Source organism: Balaenoptera physalus (assembly GCF_965194825.1).
Source record: "Balaenoptera physalus genome assembly, chromosome: 17".
Lineage (NCBI taxonomy): Eukaryota > Metazoa > Chordata > Mammalia > Artiodactyla > Balaenopteridae > Balaenoptera > Balaenoptera physalus.
In genome coordinates this window covers 46,650,420-46,675,925 of record NC_138895.1, presented here as the reverse complement: position 1 = coordinate 46,675,925, position 25,506 = coordinate 46,650,420, and the positions used below count along the sequence as shown (strand labels likewise).

At 40.1% G+C, this 25,506-nt stretch overlaps 1 protein-coding gene and 1 long non-coding RNA gene across 11 annotated transcripts in view; one reads left to right on the top strand and one right to left on the bottom strand.

The window, feature by feature from the left end:
• LOC309646460 overlaps positions 1–25,265 on the top strand; it is a 149,676-nt gene extending 124,411 nt beyond the window's left edge. Inside the window, exon 2 of the long non-coding RNA XR_014255382.1 lies at positions 20,346–25,265. This is a non-coding gene — a long non-coding RNA (uncharacterized lncRNA). The remainder of the gene's footprint in view (positions 1–20,345) is intronic.
• The window catches only part of CPQ (carboxypeptidase Q), a 501,324-nt gene that overhangs the window by 177,326 nt on the left and 298,492 nt on the right, over positions 1–25,506 (bottom strand). The window lies entirely within an intron of this gene.

Genomic DNA, 25,506 nt, shown 5'->3' with positions numbered 1-25,506 from the left:
ACAGAAATATGAAAGAAAAAGCAAGAACAAATCACAAAAGAAATAGAAGAGTATGATTCCATAATATAAATTTCAAAATTCAGTGAGCTAAGTAATATAATCTTTAGCAATGCATACAGAGATGATAAAACCATGAAGAAAAAGCAAAGTAATGGTAAACCAAAATTAGGATATCATTTATATCAGATGGGGTTAGGTCAGAGAGGGGGAAAACATCATAGAGGGGCACACAGCGGGCTTCTAAGGCACTAGTAGCATTCTATCTCTGAAACTGAGAGAGAACACATGTAACCTTTTCATTCTTCTTCTTTAGATTGTACATACATGCTAAAGTCTTTTGAATGAATGCTATATTAAACAATAGCAAGAGTTATCAAAGATAGTTTTTTAAGTGAGTTCAAACAAACATTAAAGGTCAGATTTATCTCATTCTATTTCAACAGTTGCAAAGCAAAGAAAAATATGGAAAATGTCTACATTTACTTAAAATCATAATTTTGTTACTAAAACATGAAAAAGGTTGTATTCCTTTCTAAAAACCAACTAGAGAGAAAATATAATTGTAAAATCTAAAATAGTTGTATCTAGCAGCATAATGAAAGCTATTGCAATATTACAGCTCAATGGTCCCCAAAGGCCCATGTTAACTAGAAGTTATAGATATGTAACAGATAAAACAGTCATCCCTCCCTCAATATATTCAGAGTGTTTGGTTCCAGGGCTCCCCAGCAAATACCAAAATCTATGGATGTTCAAGTCCCTTACATAAAATGGTGTAGTATATGCATTTAACTTATGCACAAACTCTCATATATTTTAAATCATCTCTAGATTATTTATAATGCGTAATACAATGTAAATGCTATGTAAATAGTTGCTGGCTTGCAATAAATTCAACTGTGGCTTTTTGGAACTTTCTGGAATATTTTTCCAAATGTTTTTAATCTGCAGTTGGTTGATTCTGTGAAGGCGAAACCCACAGACTCAGAGGGCCAATTGTACTAATAAAGGGCTAGTATTGGTTCATCCTTACCTTCTCAGCATGCCTAGCTTTTCACAGTCTGCATTTTAAATTGTCAGTTGTATACGTATTTATCTAACCTGACCAAGTTCTTGTTGATCAATCTTCAATAAACAAGATGCTCACTTCCTCTGAAGCATGCTTCATCTTATAAATGTCTTGCTCAATCATAAACCAGAAACACAACTACCTGGTGGCTTTATTTTTTGCTTTTGTGATGTTTTGTTTTGTTTGCAGCTGCTTCATTCTTTTCGCCTCATTTTATTTGGTTTATTTTAAGACCTAGCAGGAGAGACCTTCAAGATGGCAGAGGAGTGAGATGTGGAGATCACCTTCCTCCCCACAAATACATCAGAAATACATCTACATGGGGGACAACTCCTACAGAACAGCTACTGAATGCTGGCAGAAGACCTCAGACTTCCCAAAAGGCAAGAAACTCTCCACGTACCTGGGTAGGGCAAAAGAAAAAAGAAAAAACAGACAAAAGAATAGGGACAGGAGCTGCACCACTGGGAGGGAGCTGTGAAGGAGAAAAGGTTTCCACACACTAGGAAGCCCCTTCACTGGCAGAGACAGGGGATGGGCACCAGGGGAAAGCTTCAGAGCCATGGAGGAGAGCGCAGGAACAGGGGTGCAGAGGGCAAAGCGGAGAGATTCCCGCACAGAGGATCGGAGCCAACCAGCACTCACCAGCCCGAGAGCCTTGTCTGCTCACCCACCAGGGTGGGTGGGGGCTGGGAGCTGAGGCTCAGGCTTCGGAGGTCAGATCCAAGGGAGAGGACTGGGGTTGGCTGTCTGAACACAGCCTGAAGGGGGCTAGTGCACCACAGCTAGCCAGGAGGGAGTTGGGAAAAAGTCTGGACCTGACTAAGAGGCAAGAGACCATTGTTTTGGGGTGTGCAAGGAGAGGGGATTCAGAGTACCACCTAAACGAGCTCCAGAGACGGGTGCAAGGTGCGGCTATCAGCGCGGACCCAAGAAATGGGCATGAGACACTAAGGCTGCTGCTGCAGCCAGCAAGAAACCTGTGTGCAAGCACAGGTCAGTATCCACACCTCCCTTCCCAGGAGCCTGTGCAGCCCGCCACTGCCAGGGCCCCATGATCCAGGGACAACTTCCCCAGGAGAACACACGGCGCATCTCAGGCTGGTGCAATGTCACGCCGGCCTCTGTTGCCGCAGGCTCACCCTGCCTTCCGTAGCCCTCCCTCCCCCCGGCCTGAGTGAGCCAGAGCCCCCTAATCAGCTCATCCTTTAACCCCGTCCTGTTGGAGTGAAGAACAGATGCCCTCAGGCGACCTACACGCAGAGGCGGGGACAAATCCAAAGCTGAACCCCAGGAGCTGTGCAAACAAAGAAGAGAAAGGGAAATCTCTCTAGCAGCCTCAGGAGCAGTGGATTAAATCTCCACAATCAACTCGATGTACCCTGCATCTATGGAATACCTGATTAGACAACGAATCATCCCAAAATTGAGGCGGTAGACTTTGGGAGCAACGATATACACACATTTTTTTCCCCTTTTCTCTTTTTGTGAGTGTGTATGTGTATGATTCTTTGTGTGATTCTGTCTGTATAGCTTTGCTTTTACCAATTGTCCTAGGGTTCTGTCTGGCCGTTTTTTGTTTTTTTTTGTTTTTTTTAGTATAGTTTCTACTGCTTGTTATCATTGGTGGATTTGTTTTTTGGTTTGGTTGCTCTCTTCTTTCTTTCTTTTTTTCTCTTTTTTATTACTTTTTAATTATGTTATTTTTAAAAATTATTTTTTGTTTTAATAACTTTTTCTTTCTTCTTTCCTTCCTTCCTTCCTTTCATTCTTTCTTTCTTTCTTTTTCTCTCCCTTTTCTTCTGAGCCATGTGGCTGAGAGAGCCTTGATGCTCTGGTGGGGTGTGAGGCCAGTGCCTCTGATGGGGGAGAGCCGAGTTCAGGACACTGGTCCACCAGAGACCTCCCAGTTACATGTAATATCAAACAGCAAAAGCTCTCCCAGAGATCTCCATCTCAACGCTAAGACCCAGCTCCACTCAACAACCAGCAAGCTACAGCGCTGGACACCCTATGCCAAACAATTAGCAAGACAGGAACACAACCCCACTCATTAGCAAAGAGGCTGCCAAAATCATAATAAGGTCACAGACACACCAAAACACAACATTGGATATGGTCCTGCCCACCAAGAAGACAAGATCCAGCCTCATCCTCCAGAACACAAGCACCAGTCCCCTCCACCAGGAAGCCTACACGACCCACTGAACCAACCTCACCCACTGGGGGTAGACACCAAAAACAAAGGGAACTACGAACCTGCAACCTGTGAACGGAGACCCCAAACACAGTAGGTTAAGCAAAATGAGAAGACAGAGAAACACACAGCAGATGAAGGAGCAAGGTAAAAACCCACTAGACCAAACAAATGAAGAGGAAATAGGCAGTCTACATGAAAAAGAATTCAGAGTAATGATAGTAAAGATGATCCAAAATCTGGGAAACAGAATGGAAAAAATAAAAGAAACATTTAACAAGGACCTAGAAGAACTAAAAAGCAAACAAACAATGACGAAAAACACAATAAATGAAATTAAAAATTCTCTAGAAGGAATCAATAACAGAACACTGAGGCAGAAAAACGGATGCATGACCTGAAAGATAAAGCAGTGGAAATAACTAGTGCAGATCAGAATAAAGAAAAAAGAATGAAAAGGATTGAAGACAGTCTCAGAGACCTCTGGGACAACATGAAACGCACCAACATTCGAATTATAGGGGTCCCAGAAGAAGAAGAGAAAAAGAAAGGAAATGAGAAAATATTTGAAGAGATTACAGTTGAAAACTTCCCTAAGTGGGAAAGGAAAGAGTTAATCAAGTCCAGGAGGGGCAGAGAGTCCCATACAGGATAAAACCAAGGAGAAACACACCAAGACACATGTTAATCAAACTATCAAAAATTAGAAACAAAGAAAAAATATTAAAAGCAGCAAGGGAAAAACAACAAATAACATAGAAGGGAATCCCCATAAGGTTAACAGCTGATCTTTCAGCAGAAACTCTGCAAGCCAGAAGGGAGTGGCAGGACTTATTTAAAGTGATGAAAGGGGAAAACCTACAACCAAGATGACTCTACCCAGCAAGGATCTCATCCAGACTCGATGCAGAAATTAAAACGTTTACAGAGAAGCAAAAGCTAAGAGAATTCAGCACCACCACACCACCTTTTTTTTTTTTTAAAGTATTTGTTTTTATTTATTTATTCATGGCTGTGCTGGGTCTTCGTTTCTGTGCAAGGGCTTTCTCTACTTGTGGCAAGCAGGGGCCACTCTTCATCGCGGTGTGCGGGCCTCTCACTATCACGGCCTCTCTTGTTGCGGAGCACAGGCTCCAGACACGCAGGCTCAGTAATTGGAATCGAAATCAGGAAAGAAGAAGTAAAGCTGTCACAGTTTGCAGATGACATGATACTATACATAGAGAATCCTAAAGATGCTACCAGAAAACTACTAGAGCTAATCAATGAATCTGGTAAAGTAGCAGGATACAAAATTAATACACAGACATCTCTTGCATTCTTATACACTAATGATGAAAAATCTGAAAGAGAAATTAAGGAAACATTCCTATTTACCACTGCAACAGAAAGAATAAAATACCTAGGAATAAACCTACCTAAGGAGACAAAAGACCTGTATGCAGAAAACTATAAGACACTGATGAAAGAAATTAAAAATGATACAAACAGATGGAGAGATATACCATGCTCTTGGATTGGAAAAATCAACATTGTGAAAATGATTCTACTACCCAAAGCAATCTACAGATTCAATGCAATCCCTAAAAGCTACCAGTGGCATTTTTCACAGAACTAGAACAATAAATTTCACAATTTGTATGGAAACACAAAAGACCCCGTATAGCCAAAGCAATCTTGAGAAAGAAAAATGGAGCTGAAGGAATCAGGCTCCTGGACTTCAGACTATACTACAAAGCTACAGTAATCAAGACAGTATGATACTGGCACAAAAACAGAAATATAGTTCAATGGAACAGGATAGAAAGCCCAGAGATAAACCCACGCACATATGGTCACCTTATCTTTGATAAAAGGTGCAAGAATACACAATGGAGAAAATACAGCCTCTTCAATAAGTGGTGTTGGGAAAACTGGACAGCTACATGTAAAAGAATGAAATTAGAACAATCCCTAACACCATACAAAAAAATAACCTCAAAATGTATTAAAGACCTAAATGTAAGGCCAGACACTATCAAACTCTTAGAGGAAAACACAGGCAGAACACTCCATGACATAAATCACAGCAAGATCCTTTTTGACCCAGCTCCTAGAGAAATGGAAATAAAAACAAAAATAAACAAATGGGACCTAATGAAACTTAAAAGCTTTTGCGCAGCAAAGGAAACCATAAACAAGATGAAAAGACAACCCTCAGAATGGGAGAAAATATTTGCAAATGAAATAACTGACAAAGGATTAATCTCCAAAATTTACAAGCAGCTCATGCAGCTCAATATCAAAAAAACAAACAGCCCAATCCAAAAATGGGCAGAAGACCTAAATAGACATTTCTGCAAAAAAGATATACAGATAGCCAACAAACACATGAAAGAATGCTCAACACCTCTAATTATTAGAGAAATGCAAATCAAAACTACAGTGAGGTATCACCTCACACCAGTCAGAATGGCCATCATCAAAAAATGTACAAACAATAAATGCTGGAGAGGGTGTGGAGAAAAGGGAACCCTCTTGCACTGTTGGTGGGAATATAAATTGATACAGCCACTATGGAGAACAGTATGGAGGTTCCTTAAAAAACTAAAAATAGAATTACCATATGACCCAGCAATCCCACTACTGGGCATATACCCTGAGAAAACCATAATTCAAAAAGTGTCATGTACCACAATGTTCATTGCAGCTCTATTTACAATAGCCAGGACATGGAAGCAACCTAAGTGTCCATACAGATGAATGGATAAAGAAGATGTAGTATATATATACAATGGAATATTATTCATCCATAAAAAGGAATGAAATTGAGTTATTTGTAGTGAGGTGGATGGACCTAGAGTCTGTCATACAGAGTGAAGTAAGTTAGAAAGAGAAAAACAAATACCGTGTGCTAACACATATATATGGAATCTAAAAAAAAAAAAAAAAAAATGGTTATGAAGTACCTAGGGGCCAGACAGGAATAAAGACACAGATATAGGGAATGGACTTGAGGATACGGGGAGGGGGAAGGGTAAGCTGGGACGAAGTGAGAGAGTGGCATGGATATATATACACTACCAAATGTAAAATAGATAGCTAGTGGAAAGCAGCCGCATAGCACAGGGAGATAAGCTTGGTGCTTTGTGCCCACCTAGAGGGGTGGGATAGGGAGGGTGGGAGGGAGACGCGAGAGGGAGTAGATATGGGGATATATGTATATGTATACCTGATTCACTTTTTCATAAAGCAGAAACTAACACACTACTGTAAAGCAATTATAGTCCAATAAAGATGTTTAAAAAAAAAAGAAAAGAGCTAGCAGGGAGCAGTATTAGGGCTACAGAGTTCAAGACCTAATGCATTTCCAGACATAGGAAATCCCCGATCAAATTTTCAACAATAAAATTCATTAAATAGTTGAAAAATATGACCTACAAAAAGAGGAGGAAAAATCTTTCATTATTTAGCCTAGAGAAGAAGTCAAAAAGTGATCTCATAATGGACTTCAGCTGTGACGGGGCCCTTCTGTGGCAGATATGAGCAGCAGAAGATAAGGCATAGGAACCAGGTTTTGGCTGCAGCAGTGAGCATTAGGGGTCATATAAACGATCAGGAATTTTCTGATGGAAGGCTTTTGTAGGAGTTAAAAAAATGGCTAACAGGGGAAAGGTTATGGAAAATTCCATTCCTTGGAGGGTTTCTAAAATAGAACACATTCTTAGGTCTTAGAAGGAAAGCTAACAGAGAAGGAATAAATAAAAATCTTTCAAGGTTCCATCTAGTCCAATATTCTATGACAGTTTTCAAGAATTCTTCTTTTATTCAAACCACTTTAAGGGGGGAAATTGTCCTTTGAAAAGTCTCCATAACCTCAACAGACTTTTCCCTGAGCATCTCCTAGATCTTCCCACAATTTAGAATCTAAACACAGGTGGACGGGCACTTCTTAAGAAATCTGTTTCATGATTCCTGTCAGAAACAAAGCCTTGGGTTTCAGAGGGCAGTTGCCGAATGCATCATGCTATTGCCTAGAACAGACAAAAGGGGACATGTTTGAACAAATACCATCCTCACCACGACCAGAGTAGGTGGTCTACAGAATACAGCTGGGCTCCTGACACACAGGGTGTTCAGAGACAGCACAGCAAACATCTGAGCTCCTCTTGAATTGGTTTCTTATTACCAAACCTTATTTACTGAAGCTGTTGGGTGTTGATAGCTTGTGGGATACATGCTTCTTTCACAAGAAAATGGGCCATCTGTCCAAATGCTCACGCATCACAAAGCTGCTCCTGAAAGGGGCTGTTTCCACCCCTGGAGGGCCCCCCTACTTGTGCAGGGCACTCAGATTGGCTTCATAAAGGGAAGATCATGCCTAATCCTGGTTGAATTCTCTGAGCACATTACTGCACTGATATCGGAGAAAAAAACAAGAAGGGCCTAATTTATCTGTGACTCACAAAAACCAAGCCTCTGGTAGATTTAGAAAATGTGGTTGCAGTGTATTTGAGGCAACTGGTTTTTATCCAGAAGTCATGACTGGTTGCAACTGGAGATGACATTCTTTTAAGTGAAAGAACTATTCTGCATGCCTTCTCCTTTGGTCTAAGCAACCACAGGATAAGCTGTCTCACTTAAGAGGATGAGAGGAGTAGAAAAGTTGACTTACAACATTGTACTTGAACTTCCTCAGGGGAGGAGAGGGAGACAGAGAGTTTAGGCAACTTCTATCTCAATAATGACCATCTTTCCCGTGGTCGAATCCAATGGTACAGTGTCCAGCTAGAACTTCGTTTTTCTTACAACCATTCACTCACCACTATATTCCAGGATTCTGTTACGCGTGGTGTGTAGGATTAAAAAAAAAAAGAACAGAGGCGTGTGGCACTCTGATATTCTACAGACTCTTTCATGGTTCAACTTAGACAAGTTCATAGAGGTAGCATCACTCTTTCATTATAGAAAGTGGAGGCTAAGATGCTTCCTACTTAAAGAAACTTTTTTAACCTTTTTTTTTTTTTTGGCCCTTTAGATTTATAAGCTAAAAGATTCTTCTTGTCCCCTAATGGTTTCTAAAATCCCAGAAGCCTATGCAGCTTAGAGTACTGTTTTTGATGCTTGTTTGTCTATTGATTGTGGAAACTTTCTCAATTATTGAACCTTCTCTGATAGTCTGAACATTCTCTACAGAAGTCAGTCTGCAAGATCAGCTGAAAGCCTCAGTCTATAAAATACTCTGCAGGCTCCAGTTCTGAGCCATGAGAAAAAACTAAACAACAGGCCAGTATTTACCTATTCAAATGAGTGTTGTCATTCTGAAAAGCACAGTCCCTGGGAGGCTATACAATAATTCCTTCTCTACCACCAGTTCCCATAAAGAGAAAGCCAAATTAGCATGGATTAGTATATCGATTTACTTCTGTCTAGTTTTTCCTTAATAGAAAGAAATTTAGTCTGAGGATGGGGGATTTTTAGTTACTTTAATTGTGATGATTAGGAAAGGAAGGATGGAAGGAAGGAAAGGAGGAAGGAAGGATGGAAGGAAGGGAGGGAGGAAAGAAGGAATGAATTAAAGAAGGAAGGAGAGGGGGAGAGGAAAGGACAGAGGAAGAGAAGGAAGCAAAATGGTGACAAGCACAAAAGAGAAGGTGAAGTAGAGAACAGATTAGAAGGGAAGTGGATGGCAAAGAAGCTTTCAGAAAGGCAGAGGAAGAAAAGAGAAAGTAAACCCAGGTCAAGATGTGAACCCAGGCTTGTGTCAGGTTGCTGAGGTTCACATGACAAAGTTAAGAGAAAATGTGTCCCCATGTTCTGATGTGCACGGGGCTTGATGTCATCATGGAGCTTGATGTCATCATGGATGTTGCTAAGACTAGCTAAGCTCAGAAGTGGGAAGGAGGCTTTGGAAGTACTACCCAGCCATGAGAGCCTGTGTAATTTAAAGAAAAGTTACCTGAAGTATTTCTACCTCAAACATTCAAGTTATTTGTTGGCTCCTGCCCAACATGTCCCTGGACCAGAGTGGTAAGGAGGAATCAGAATTAACCATCCCATGTCCCAAGACTTGGCAGTGAACTCTGGGGTAGCTGCATGGCTTCCTATGATGTCAGCACTTGAAGACAACTTTAATTTTGATGTATAAATTATAGCTTAAACAAAAGACAGTCAAATAATGTTATAGATACCCCGAATAGAGGACTTTTCTTTTCTTTCTTTCTTTTTTTTTTTTTTTGGCTTCGCCATGCAGCTTGTGGGATCTTAACTCTCCAATCAGCGATCAAACCTGTGTCCCCTGCAGTAGAAGCACAGAGTCCTAACCACTGGACTGCCAGGGAATTCCCAATAGAGGACTTTTCAGTGATCTAGTTTTTAGCTTCAGGACAGAGTGTCAAGGAGCCAAGCTTACTTTGAAAGGCTCCATGTCTGCATGAGCCACAGGCTTCCTGTCCAAGCGTAGTACTTCCTGGTCTTTAGTCCTCTCATCATACTTGACCTCACAATCTATCAGCTAGGTCATTGCAGTTAATAATCTCTGTGTTAAGACTCTAGGGAGAAGCCAAATTTCCATTGGTATATTTTGTTTTAGGAGGAAGATGCTGCAAATATTGAACATTTTATATTCTTGCATCCTTGTGCAAAAGAATACTATTTTGCCCATTAATCCTGATTTTGTCTTGTTTTTTATTGGAATTTACATGTCCTAGGAAAAAAACCAGAATAGACATCTTAACTAGCATTATAACTAATATAAATGCTATAAGATCCAGGGAAAAGTGTATGTTATAGATATTTACCCAAACTGAAAAACTCTCCCTTTCCATTTAAAATATAACAAATCGCAGCTTAATTTCAATATTCACAGGCAAATAACACGTCTACATGAAAAAGAGAAGTGACAATTTTAGTTTCACAAGAATCAAAAGCCATTAAAAGCTAAAAAGTGGGTTAACCTTATGATGTTTGTGCATCACAACTCAAAAGGAATTATCTGGAAGTGATTTCTTCCAAGTCCAAAGCTAACTTGAAGTATGGCCACACTTTGCACAGCACAGAAAAATTATCCTCTGCCCTCTTTAAAGTGAACTTCAGGGATAAGGAGTAGGAGCAGCTTGAATGTCATAATGTTTGGTAAAGGCAGACCTGCTAAACAGACAGGAATAAAAATGGGCCCTAGGGTCCGAGAGTTCGTGAGGAGTGCCTATCGAAAAAAGAACATAAGGAGAATACAAGGTAATTTTCAGAACTTAACAGAGGCCACAAAAGGATAATGAATAGTTTAGCTTTTCTCTCTCCAAAATGCAATTAATTAAAAAAAAAGAACATCATGTTAAAAGAACATTCACTTTCTCCATAAATGGATATTGTGACATTATTGTAACATTGTGGGCCTAGATTTCTTAATGTCAACACTTATGAGGTTATCTATGGGCCCCCAAGTATTTTGACTTCTCATGAGATTATATTCTCATTAGTTAAATGTTGGTTGTAGCCATGTGGTTTGAATAGTTAATCATATACCTTGGGGAAAGAAAGGAAGAAGGCAGGGAGGAAGGAAGGAAGGAAGGGAGGGAGGGGGGAAGATGGACTCTTTCTCCTGAATTGTCCTCTTTCTGAAGAAACAAAAATGCTAATAAAAACAAGTATTTGGACTTCCCTGGTGGCGCAGTGGTTAAGAATCTGCCTGCCAATGCAGGGGACACGGGTTCGAGCCCTGGTCTGGGAAGATCCCACATGCTGCGGAGCAACTAAGCCCATGTGCCACAACTACTGAAGCCTGCATGCCCTAGAGCCCACAAGCCACAACTACTGAGCCCATGCACCTCAACTACTGAAGCCCGCGCACCTAGAGCCCGTGCTCCACAACAAGAGAAGCCACCGCAATGAAAAGCCAGCACATTGCAACGAAGAGTAGCCCCTGCTCGCGCAACTAGAGAAAGCCCACGCGCAGCAACAAAGACCCAATGCAGCCAAAAATAAATAAATTAATAAACTTAAAAAAACAAGTATTTATTAATTTAACTTGTATTTATTAGCACAAACAGTATACTTAAATAGGCTATAAAATTAGAGCAAGATAAATACAAGCATCAATGTAAGTCACATATTTCTCACTAAACTCTTAATGTTAGCACTTGCTTAACTGGTACAATCATGTTCAACATTTCCATCAATACCTTAAAAACATGCTTATGAATTTTAAGATGATAAGAATATAAGATGAATCATTAATATGTTGGGTCAAATCATCAAGATCCAAAAATATCCTGAAGCAGAAATAATAGTTTATAGTCTATAAGATAATTCAGCAGGATAAATATGAAGGTGCACACTGCACTTTGAGGTGGTGGGTTGATTGCAATTCATTTGGGGACAACAAGAAAATTCAGGTGGGCCTACTCATATTGAGCCAACAGTGTGTCTCAGCTATGAAAAAAGTTAACAAAACTTTAGGGCTTGTTGATAAAAATATCGGATTCTGATTATGTGAAGTAAAATACTCACACTTTATTCTAGTTAATCAAACAATTTTTCTCCTTTTTTCCCCACCTAGATACCTAAGCAGATCTGGAAAAAGACTGTGGTCAGAGAAGAGCTGTCGGGATTTTATGTTTGAAGAGCAACTGAATACGTCACCCTGAGGAAGAGAGGGCTTCAAAGGGCTAAATGCTTCATCTACAAGAAGAGCAAACTTGCCCACAAGGTAAAACCAGGCCAGTGAGTGGAGGGCATATGCAGATAGGTTTCAGCTCAGTAGAAGAATAGATCTGAGTGTTCCAACAAGGGAATAGAATCCCCCAGAGGAGTAAGCTGCCAATACTGGCAGTGTTCCAGCAGAAGCAGAAGGGACATCTGTCAGGTAAAGAATGGATACCTGGCCTGAGGTGAGAGTGGGAGGGGGGCACTGAGCTGGGTAATCTCCAAAAGGCAACGTAAACCCCAAGACTCTATGATTCTAAAAGGAAAAATGGGCTTATCTTGGCCATGATTCAGTGATATAGTCCTATAATACTAATATGTTTTTGTACTATAAATTTCTATTATCATGTTTTTTCTTTGACTGGATCGAAAACAAAAATTTTAAATTATATTACTAGTAACATTTATTATTAAGGAAATATGCCATACTAAAAAGAACTTTGTATGATTTTAAAATTTGCCTTCTTGCTGCATCGACTTCTACTGGAACCTAGGGGCATACAGTGGGAGGGCATAATAATATGATCACTCTCAATATCATCCTTTGGGGTGAGCCCCACCTCTTATGGTTTCCTTTAATAATCCATGATGGACCGTCATCTCCTCATTCGATTACATTTTCTCCAAGTTATTTTCATTTTTTGCATCCATGGGTAGAAAATTCCATAAGTCTATCAACCCCACATGGTATTTCCCTTTATCTGCCCTAAGATCACCTTCTCAAGTACATAATACATAAAAACTATGACTTTGTAGACATTTCTAAATGAGCTATTTTTTTTCTTTGCAGGGTATAAAGATTGCTGCACTCATTATAGCAGTCTCATGATACCCTTTTGATAGTTCCTTCTGAACTTTCTCCAATTCCACTGGAGTTTGGAGATACGGCAATCAAACTTGTAATGTACAGGTGCCATAACTTTTTCTGTGTATTATAGAGAAACTACAACAACCTTCCTGATAGTTCCCAGAATTTAGTCTCTTTAATTGCCTAGAATTACACAAATCAAGAAACCTACTTGACTCTGGCTTTCTTTTCAGGCTCCTACATTCATACTCTACTAGAGCAAGATTATGGGCAACACTCTGTTTTTACACAGGGAAGTAAAGTGATCTGCCCAAGCAGCAGGGTCTGAAAATCAAACCCAGAGCTTCTGACCCAGAGCCAAGGGTTATTTCCATTATATCCCTCTGCCTGCTTCATAAGAAATAGTGCCTAGCCTACTTCTCAGTGCTTTTCTCTAATGCATTACCTGTTACTTGACTGTGCTAAAAATTAATCTGCTACTTTTTGCCTTAACACATAGTCTAATGAGTTTATTCAACAACTTATCCTGATCAGCTTGACATGGGTAAGTTCTTGAACCTCTCTAAACCTTGTTTCCCTAGCTGTAAAGTTGGAATAATAATACAAACCTTTAGAGTGTATTCTGAGAATTAAATGAGATGAAATAACATGTTCATCACTGTCATGGTCTCTGGCACAGAGCAATGAACACCGTAAATGGTTGCCATTATTGATTACGCCGTAATTATTTTAAGATGACCTCAATCGCTGCAAACAATTCTCTCCAGGAAAGGCTCAGTTGGGAAGCTGGAGTGCGTAAGTGGATTTCACACAGCCCACTGCAGCAGGCACAGGTTTAGGGTACTATGTGCTGCCAGTTTGAATTAGAGGGAGTATCAATCACAAGCGCATGTTATTTAGAAATACGACAAATATTCTAAAAATGTTGTTTGGTGAGCCTGATTTAAAACAGCATGAACTTACTCCATCTGAAAACATCCATATGCCATGAAATAGCTAACTTACATTTTCATTTCAATAATAGGTTGCAAAGGGGAAAAAAAAAGTTAGAGCTCAAGCAGTCACAAACATGCAGCCCTCTCTAAATAACTCTGCAGTTACTAGGTAACCAGGTAGCACTGGGTGAAAATGAATTCAGGTGTTTGAACTGATGCTGCCCCATGTACCAGAGGTGAGTTTTGTCCTGGCAGTGGCTAATGGAATGAATGATTCCACTGTCAACTGCATTTACAGAGCTGGCAAGATGGGCTGCACAATAGCTCTCTCCTCAGGAGGGCCTAGAATATAGGGAGAGAGTCCAGAATACAGCCTTAGAGAAAGCATCAAAAGTCTGGCATGTTTCATGTAGAAATGAGAGCTTACACTGGGAAGAAAAAGCATATCCTGACATCACATTTGAGCATAATCGCTGTAGAGAAGGTATAAAAATCACCAAGAATGGGGAGTGGATGACAAAGGGCAGATATCAATTTTTCATGCTGTTGTAGACAAATTTAAGGGTAGCATTGTTTAAAGATCAAAGAAAGAACTAACTGGCTTGTCAAAGGAGCATTGTTTCATCTCTTTCAACTCTATACTCTAACAATTTATGAATTTTAATCTCCATATGTTTCCTCCAGTAAACTGCGATGTTTCAATGTTGTCTTTGTTCCTCGTCCTGCAACAGAGTAGTTAAGATCATTGGCTCTAGAGGTAGAAGGGTGGGATTTGAAGTCTACCTTTCTCACTCACCAGGAACTTTCAGCAAGCTGATTGGGCTCTTTGATCTCCCATTTCCGTGTATCTAGAAACGAACATTAACAACTGTCCACAGCATTGATGTAACAGCAAGCATGAGGAAAGGGCTTAATACATTTCCAGGCACCAAGTGCATGCTCCATCCATCTAGTTTCCTAATCATTCATCTTAGCATTTAATTACATGTTTAACTGTTATCAAAATGTCCTGTTGAAATGGTGTCTGTTCTTAGTAGAAATGGCTCTCTCTGATGGTATTCTCAAGCAGTTGGGGGGCAAAGAATACTACCCTCCCCTGGTGGAAGGGGGCTGGGAAAGGGAAAGAGCGTGCAGAGTCTGAAAATAAAAAGGCTCCCGTCCCTGATCTGATGCACTTCTACTGGGGAGAGGGAAGGAGTATGCCTTCCATCCCCATCCCTCAGCCAAGAAACACTATGCTCTCCTAGTGGCAGTTTGCATCCTTCACATGTATTTCTCACAGGGCTTGAAATATGGTAGAGAATCAACAAATCAACAGTTGATTTGTTTCTATTTAGTAATAAAATGTGATTCAGAATCAAGCTACTTCAGTCCCTTACAGAGAAAGATACTAGTTTTTGTGATCAATACACAATTAAAACAAATTTCCAACTAATTACTTTGACATTTACAATTTAGTCACATAAACTCATTAAAGAAGTTTACTCTCAACTACCTATAATGGATAACGTAACTCCCTTTCTCTCAATGATGAGTATAAACAATGAGCACATTAAAAAAAGATTAAGCTTTGATGTGTTCTTCAAAGGTCAGAACCATACAGAGCTATGGACAAGAAACTAGGACTAGAAATAAAGTCATGCTTAAAAGTTAACTATGAGACTTCTGGTCAACATGGTATAGCAAATTCACATCTTCATGAGCCTCCTCTGTTCCAAACATGTGGCAATTAGAGATGAAATACAAAAAGAGAAAACCAAAAGGTGGTAATTTGGCTCCAAAAACCAGATACACGTCTCTGTGGACTAGAAATGGATTAGAATCACAAGGCAGTGAGTGGGTCTGAAGCCAGAGGACCTGCAGGGCTCCAGATACAGAAGCCAGCCATGACTGCTTGGCACTCTGTCCCTGTAGGCAGACAGAATCTAAAATTGCTTCACTGGAAATCGGGGGACCTAAGCCAGGCTAACTGTGTGGAAGCCAGCAAGAGGGTTGAGCTCAGGAGAGGAGGCTGAAAACAAAAGAAACATGCCAAGAGGTAAAGCTTTCTAAAACATTTGAGCCTGTGGAGGAGAAATGGACAAAGGCGTGAATCAGAACCAGGCACTGAATCAAGCCACCTGTGCTGGCTTTGTAACAGAAGATGTGATCCTCCTTATCACCACTAGCAAGGGTGGCTGATACAACGTCATAAAACCTGGTTCTCCACTGGCAGCGTTGCAGGCCAGGTGAAAGCAATCATAAAACCTCGAGAGAGAGAACTGAACCCAGAGGAAGAGAAAACAATACAAATAATAATACAAACTGAATGTTAAAACATCCTACTCAAAATAAGTCAGCAAACCCAAATTCCAAAACACATGAAGGAATATATAGTGCTAAAAATGTCAACAAAATCAGAAACTGAAATAAAACCTCCACTCCAGATTAATTTGTGGAAAGACTGTATCACAATTTTTAAAAATTATACTTAAGGTGATCAAAGGATTAATTTTCTCGAAAAAGAAAAATCACCGAAAGTGACTCAAGAAGAAACAGAAAACCTGGAAATATCAATAAATATTAAGAAATTCAATCAAGACTCAGAAAGTACTCTCCTTCTCACACACACACAAACTAATCTACCAGACTCAATGGGTTGTACAGGTGAGTTTCACCCAATTAAAAGGAATAGAGCATCCTCAGACTTACCCACCTCATTTATCAAGGTGTTACACTGATACCAAAAAAAGACAGGGACAGTACAATAAAGTAAATTATAGACCAATCTTATTCATGAATAGGATGCAAAATTATTAAACAAATTATTAAACATGATGCAAAACATCCTCCAATTTTAATAGATAAAATTAGAAAACAAACAAGACAATAAAGCTTTGGTCCAAAATGTGAAATATAAGTTAGTGATTCTCTATGAAAAAATAAAATCCATAATACTTCTGATTATACACATGGTGGGGTCTGTAGATTTGCTCACATAGACATGACATCTGGAATGACCAACTCCAGGCTGTCGCCTGAAGATTAAAGAATTAAGTTGAGCAGAAAATGAGCACACTAATTCATTTACTCCTGCTTCGCTACCCACATCTAGAAAGCCTAACAGCACGGTACCCCGGCACCACAGTTTACATATTTTTATTTCAAATACACACACTATTGTAGTATCCGTGAAATAGTCAACCATTGAAAATGAAAACAAAGCCAACAGTAAAACAGAAATGTAGGACTGTGTTGCATTTTGTCTTCTGTGCCAGACAGGAGCCCGGAAGCACTAAGTGTCTGCCCTACCCACAGGCTTCTCCTTAGGAAAGCAGCCTCAGGAATAGAGTTGTTAGGGCTCATGCCATGTGTCATGAGAAACCAGCTCTGCTTCAATGGTTACAAATAATTATCTCAAAATCATCTCCTAAGTCAAAGTAACATAGGTAATCGGACGTGAGAGAAGCTTACCTTTGACCTGGATTGGCTCAAAAACCTACTCAAGAGGGGTGAGTTGCATTGGATGGCAATAAATGAGGGGGACACAGAGAGAGGGACAGGGGAGGGAGGGGTCTCCTGCACCCTCTGGTTAAACCTATTCTATAATACAGTCTTAAAAGTATAGGAACCATTAATTACTGCAAAGCTAAAAAGGAAATTACATACCTGCCATCCATATGTCCTTGTATATGTGCAGTAAATCATTATACCCCAGGTTAATCTGGGCATATTCCATCCCTTCTGAGTTCCCCCAATTATCTATCGATCTATCTAAATATATTTAGAAAATGCTATACACTCTAGAGAAACCTGTTTAGCTTTACCCATTTCCAAAATGTTTTATCCATGCATTCAGCAAGCACTTATCAATCCACTGCTAGACAACATACTATGTATGTGGTGAGGATAGAGCAATGAACTTGACAGATAAGGCCTCTGTCCTTCTGAACTTACATTCTAGTTGAAGGACAGGTGATGACCAAGTGAACAAAGATAACCCCAGACAGTGACATATGCTGTGAAAAAATAAAATCGAATGATGTGTCAAAGAATGGTGAGGGGCTCATTGGCCAGAAAAATACCTCTCCAAGAAAGTAGAGTTTGATTGAAACCTGAATGGTAAGAGCTGGCTCCGTGAAGATCTGGGAAAGAAAACTCGAGCCAAAGGGAACAGCTGATGCAAAGACCTGGGGGTTGGAATGAGTTTGAGTGGTTAAGTCTTTCTTCACAACAACCTGTTAGCATTCAGCAGGGAATGCTAACAGTGAATCAGGGAACCACATTTAGGAAATACTTGAAGTACCAGAAATACTGGTTTAATCTGAATTTAGGAATTATGAATGGGCATGCTGATTTAGGAAACTAAAGAAATTATTTAAATGCTCATAAACAAATCCATCTAGAAATGATAATAATTCCCTTTCAAGTAGGGAAATGCAACATATTAGGTCTAGAAGTCCCAGGAAAGATTTGATATAGCAAACTAAAATGAAATTTTCTAGAATTATTTTTCTAATCATAGACAGTCATCAAATAATTTTGTTTTGGAAATGAAAGTAATGCAAATGTCTAATTGTCATAGAAGTCCTGTGGAAGGGAACAAAGAGGGAAGGATCATTTCTGGGAAAAAAATCTATCCACCAGGGAAAACTGGGGAAGGAATGGGCACTGAAGATGGAATCAAATGGAAAAGGAGTTGGATAAACAGAAGATCTAAGCAGACATAGACCGTTTCACAGTCAATTGGAAAGCCAACATCACTGCAAGCAGCCCTAATGGGAATGGTCTGTGGCACTGGTGGCATCAACCCGGCAGCAGCAGCGCATGAAATGAGCAGCCACTGCTCAAGCCAAGTCACCTGGATGCCACTTGGGCTGACCGCAATTCACAGTGTCACAAGTGATGGACAGATGGCAAACTCAGGGGAATCTGAAAGCAAACTAATAGTGTGGAGAACCTCCTCAAGAAGAGGACACAGTTAAGAACACGTGGAAACCAGTTAAGGAAGAATTCACACAGTGCAAATAGGATGAAATGGGGACAAGTGAACAAGTTAAAGAGCAGGGTTGTGTTTTGTGTTTTATGGAATATCGTACCATTACAACAGCTTATCTTTCAGAAATGTAAGTTCCTCCAACTTCAAATCTAACTTGAAAGGGGTGCTAAATTGGATTTAAGTGCAAAAAAATAACCATGCTGCTGTGGACTCTTTCATCTTGAGAAAAAAACACGCTCAATCAAATAATTTATGGAATGCAGTGTTCCGATTAAATCAATTTCCTGGTTACATAGGATTGAATTTTTAAAATATAGTTGTCAATCTTTCTTAAAGATATCAGCTAAGACCAGTGGAACAGGACAGTCCTGAAGCAGATCTGTGTATGTCTACAAAATAATTAAGTATATTGGAGAGGCCAAGTCTGTGGCTCAGAAGCCAGGTACCTGGGGGCGAGGCCTCCTCCCTCTCACCTGAGCGAGGTTGGGCTAGGCCTGGGCACTTGCGGGTCTCATTTTCCACACCAGGAACAGTTTTAGCCAGCCTGGGGCTGCCTTTGGAGTCACAGCTGCTTCCGCATTCTCTCCCGAGAGCCATTGGCAAGAGAGACCTTCAAGATGGCGGAAGAGTGAGACGTGGAGATCACCTTCCTTCCCACAGATACATCAGAAATACACCTACATGTGGAACAACTCCTACAGAACACCTACTGAACGCTGGCAGAAGACCTCACACTTCCCAAAAGGCAAGAAACTCCCCACATACCTAGGTAGGGCAAACGAAAAAAGAAAAAACAGAGACAAAAGAATAAGGACAGGACCTGCCCCTCTGGGAGGGAGCTGTGAAGGAGGAAAAGTTCCCACACACTACGAAGCCCCTTCGTGGGCAGAGACGGGGGGTGGGCAGGGGGGAAGCTTCAGAGCCATAAAGCAGAGCACAGCAATAGGGGTGCAGAGGGCAAAGCAGAGAGATTCCCGCACAGAGGATCGGTGCAGACCAGCACTCACCAGTCCGAGAGGCTTGTCTGCTCACCAGCCAGGGCGAGCGGGGGCTGGGAGCTGAGGCTCGGGCTTCAGAGGTCAGATCCCAGGGAGAGGACTGGGGTTGGCGGCGTGAGCAGAGCCTGAAGGGGGCTAGTGCGCCACAGCTAGCCAGGAGAGAGTCTGGGAAAAAGTCTAAAACTGCCTAAGAGGCAAGAGACCACTGTTTGGGGGTGCGCGAGAAAAGGGGATTTGGATCACTGCCTAAACGAGCTCCAGAGATGGGCACGAGCAGCGGCTATCAGCGCAGGCACCAGAGACGGGCATGAAACGCTAAGGCTGCTGCTGCAGCCACCAAGAAGCCTGTGTACAAGCACAGGTCACTATCCACACCTCCCCTGTCGGGAGCCTGTGCAGCCCACCACAGCCAGGGTCCCGTGATCCAAGGAAAACTTCCCCAAGAGAACACATGGCACGCCTCAGGCTGGTGCAATGTCACACCGCTTCTGCCGCCACAGGCTTGCCCCGCATTCCATATCCCTCCCTCCCCCCGGCCTGAGTGAGCCAGAGCCCCCTAATCAGCTGCTCCTTTAACCCCGTCCTGTCTGAGCAAAGAACAGATGCCCTCAGGCGACCTAAACGCAGAGGCGGGGACAAATCCAAAGCTGAACCCCAGGAGCTGTGCAAACAAAGAAGAGAAAGGGAAATCTCTCCCAGCAGCCTCAGGAGCAGCAGATTAACCTCCACAATCAACGTGATGTACCCTGCATCTGTGGAATACCTGAATAGACAACAAATCATCCCAAAATTGAGCCGGTGGACTTTGGAAGCAACGATATATATATATTTTTCCTTTTTCTCTTTTTGTGAGTCTGTATGTATATGCTTCTTTGTGTGATTTTTTCTGTGTAGGTTTGCTTTTACCATTTGTCCTAGAGTTCTGTGTGTCCGTTTTTTTTCTTGTTTTTTTTTTAACTATAGTTTTTAGCCCTTGTTATCATTGGTGGATTTGTTTTTTGGTGTGCTTCCTCTCTTCTTTCTTTTTTTTCTTTTTTGTTATTACTTTTAATTTTTAAAAGAAAATTATTTTATATTTTTAATTTTAATAACTTTATTTTATTATTTTCTTTCTTTCTTTCTTTTTTCTCCCTTTTCTTCTGAGCCGTGTGGCTGACAGGGTCTTGGTGCTCTGCCCGGGTGTCAGACCTGTGCCTCTGATGGGGGAGAGCCGAGTTCAGGACACTGGTCCACCAGAGACCTCCCGGCTCCATGTAATATTAAACAGCAAAAGCTCTCCCAGAGATCTCCATCTCAACGCTAAGACCCAGCTCCAATCAACGAGCAGCAAGCTACAGTGCTGGACACCCTATGCCAAACAACTAGCAAGACAGGAACACAACCCCACCCACTAGCAGAGAGGCTGACTAAAATCATAAAAAGGTCACAGACACCCCAAAACACACCACTGAACACAGTCCTGCCCTCCAGAAAGACAAGATCCAGCCTCATCCTCCAGAACAAGGGACCAGTTCCCTCCACCAGGAAGCCTACACAACCCACTGAACCAACCTCACCCACTGGGGGCAGACACCAAAAACAACGGGAACTACAAACCTGCAACCTGCAAAAAGGAGACCCCCAAACACATTAAGTTAAGCAAAATGAGAAGACAGAGAAACACACAGCAGTTGAAGGAGCAAGGTAAAAACCCACTAGACCAAACAAATGAAGAGGAAATAGGCAGTCTACATGAAAAAGAATTCAGAGTAATGATAGTAAAGATGATCCAAAATCTTGGAAATAGAATGGACAAAATACAAGAAATGTTTAAGAAGGACCTAGAAGAACTAAAGAGCAAACAAACAATGATGAACAACACAATAAATGAAATTAAAAATTCTCTAGAAGGAATCAATAAGAGAAAACAGAGGCAGAAGAACAGATAAGTGACCTGGAAGATAAAATAGTGGAAATAACTACTGCAGAGCAGAATAAAGAAAAAAGAATGAAAAGAATTGAGGACAGTCTCAGAGACCTCTGGGACAACATTAAATGCACCAACATTCGAATTATAGGGGTCCGAGAAAAAGAAAGGGAATGAGAAAATATTTGAAGAGATTATAGTTGAAAACTTCCCAAATTGGGAAAGGAAATAGTTAATCAAGTGCAGGAAGTGTAGAGAGTCCCATACAGGATAAATTCAAGGAGAAACACGCAAAGACACATATTAATCAAACTATCAAAAAGTAAATACAAAGAAAAAATATTAAAAGCAGCAAGGGAAAAGCAAAAAATAACATACAAGGGACTCCCCATAAGGTTAACAGCTGATCTTTCAGCAGAAACTCTGCAAGCCAGAAGGGAGTGGCAGGACCTACTTAAAGTGATGTACAGAAAAACTTACAACCACGGTTACTCTACCCAGCAAGGATCTCATTCAGATTCGATGGAGAAATTAAAACGTTTACAGACAAGCAAAAGCTAAGAGAATTCAGCACCACCAAACCAGCTTTACAGCAAATGCTAAAGGAACTTCTCTAGCCAGGAAACACAAGAAAAGGAAAAGAGCTACAAAAACAAACTCCAAAAAATTAAGAAAATGGTAATAGGAACATACATATCGATATTACCTTAAATGTAAGTGGATTAAATGCTCCAACCGAAAGACATAGACTGGCTGAATGGATACAGAAACAAGACCCATATATATGCTGTCTACAAGAGACCCACTTCAGACCTAGGGACACATACAAACTGAAAGTGAGGGGATGGAAAAAGATATTCCATGCAAATGGAAATCAAAGAAAGCTGGAGTAGCAATTCTCATATCAGACAAAATAGACTTTAAAATAAAGACTATTACAAGAGACAAAGAAGGACACTACATAATGATCAAGAGATCAATCCAAGAAGGAGATATAACAATTGTAAGTATTTATGCACCCAACATAGGAGCACCTCAGTACATAAGGCAAATGCTAACAGCCATAAAAGGGGAAATCGACAGTAACACAATCATAGTAGGAGACTTTAACACCCACTTTCACCAATGGACAGATCATCCAAAATGAAAATAAATTAGGAAACACAAGCTTTAAATGACACATGAAACAACATGGACTTCACTGATATTTATAGGACATTACATCCAAAAACAACAGAATACACTTTCTTCTCAAGTGCTCATGGAACATTCTCCAGGATAGATCATATCTTGGGTCACAAATCAAGCCTTGGTAAATTTAAGAAAATTTAAATCATATCAAGTATCTTTTCTGAGCACAACACAATGAGACTAGATATCAATTACAGGAAAATATCTGTTAAAAATACAAATACACCGCAGTTAAACAATACACTACTAAATAACCAAGAGATCACTGAAGTAATCAAAGAGGAAATCAAAAAATACCTAGAAACAAATGCCAATGAAAACACGATGACTCAAAACCTATGGGATGCAGCAAAAGCAGTTCTAAGAGGGAACTTTATAGCAATACAATCCTACCTCAGGAAACAAGAAACATCTCAAATAAACAACCTGACCTTACCCCTAAAGCAATTAGAGAAAGAACAAAAAAACCCCAAAGTCAGCAGAAGGAAATAAATCATAAAGATCAGATCAGAAATAAATGAAAAGGAAATGAAGGAAACAATAGCAAAGATCAATAAAACTAAAAGCTGCTTCTATGAGAAGATAAACAAAATTGATAAACCATTAGCCAGACTCATCAAGAAAAAAAAGGGAGAAGACTCAAATCAATAGAATTAGAAATGAAAAAGGAGAAGTAACAACTGACACTGCAGAAATACAAAGGATCATGAGAGATTACTACAAGCAACTATATGCCAATAAAATGGACAACATGGAAAACATGGACACATTTTTAGAGAAGCACAACCTTCCAAGACTGAATGAGGAAGAAATACAAAACATAAACAGACCAATCACAAGCACTGATATTGAGACTGTGATTAAAAATCTTCCAACAAACAAAAGCCCAGGACCAGATGGCTTCACAGGAGAATTCTATCAGACATTTAGAGAAGAGCTAACACCTATCCTTCTCAAACCATTCCAAAATATAGCAGAGGGAGGACCACTCCCCAACTCATTCTACGAGGCCACCATCACCCTGATACAAAAACCAGACAAAGAGGTCACAAAGAAAGAAAACAACAGGCCAATATCACTGATGAACATAGATGCAAAAGTCCTCAACAAAATACTGGCAAACAGAATCCAACAGCACATTAAAAGGATCATACACCATGATCAAGTGCAATTTATCTCAGGAATGCAAGAATTCTTCAATACATGCAAATCAATCAGTGTGATACACCATATTAACAAATTGAAGGAGAAAAACCATATGATCATCTCAATAGATGCAGAGAAAGCTTTCGACAAAATTCAACACCCATTTATGATAAAAGCCCTCCAGAAAGTAGGCATGAGGGAATTTGCCTCAACACAATAAGGGCCATATATGACAAACCCACAGCCAACATCGTTCTCAATGGTGTAAAACTGAAACCATTTCCACTAAGATCAGGAACAAGACAAGGCTGCCCACTCTCACCACTATTATTCAACATAGTTTTGGAAGTTTTAGCCACAGCAATCAGAGAAGAAAAAGAAATAAAAGGAATCCAAATCGGAAAAGAAGAAGTAAAGCTGTCACTGTTTGCAGATGACATGATACTATACATAGAGAATTCTAAAGACTACCAGAAAACTACTAGAGCTAATAAATGAATTTGGTAAAGTAGCAGGATACAAAATTAATGCACAGAAATCTCTTGCATTCCTATACAATAATGATGAAAAATCTGAAAGAGAAATTAAGGAAACACTCCCATTTACCATTGCAACAAAAAGAATAATATACCTAGGAATAAACCTACCTAAGGAGACAAAAGACCTGTATGTAGAAAACTGTACGATACTGATGAAAGAAATTAAAGATGATACAAACAGATGGAGAGATATACCATGTTCTTGGATTGGAAGAATCAACATTGTGAAAATGACTATACTACCCAAAGCAATCTACAGATTCAGTGCAATCCCTATCAAGCCACCAATGGCATTTTTCACAGAACTAGAACAAAAAATTTCACAACTTGTATGGAAAGACAAAAGACCCTGAATAGCCAAAGTAATACTGAGAAAGAAAAATGGAGCTGGAGGAATCAGGCTCCCAGACTTCAGACTATACTACAAAGCTACAGTAATCAAGACAGTATGGTACTGGCACAAAAACAGAAATATAGATCAATGGAACAGAATAGAAAGCCCAGAGATAAACCCACGTACATATGGTCACCTTATTTTTGATAAAGGAGGCAAGAATATACAATGGAGAAGACAGCCTCTTCAATAAGTGGTGCTGGGAAAACTGGACAGCTACATGTAAAACAATGAAATTAGAACAATCCCTAACACTATACACAAAAATAAGCTCAAAATGGATTAAAGACCTAAATGTAACGCCAGACACTATAAAACTCTTAGAGGAAAACACAGGCAGAACACTCTGTGACATAAATCACAGAAAGATCCTTTATGACCCAGCTCCTAGAGAAATGGAAATAAAAACAAAAATAAACAAATGGGACCTAATGAAACTTAAAAGCTTTTGCACAGCAAAGGAAACCATAAACAAGACAAAAAGACAACCCTCAGAATGGGAGAAAATATTTGCAAATGAAGCAACTGACAACGTATTAATCTCCAAAATTTACAAGCAGCTCATGCAGCTCAATATCAAAAAACAAACAACCCAATCCAAAAATGGGCAGAAGACCTAAATAGACATTTCTCCAAAGAAGATATACAGATTGCCAACAAACA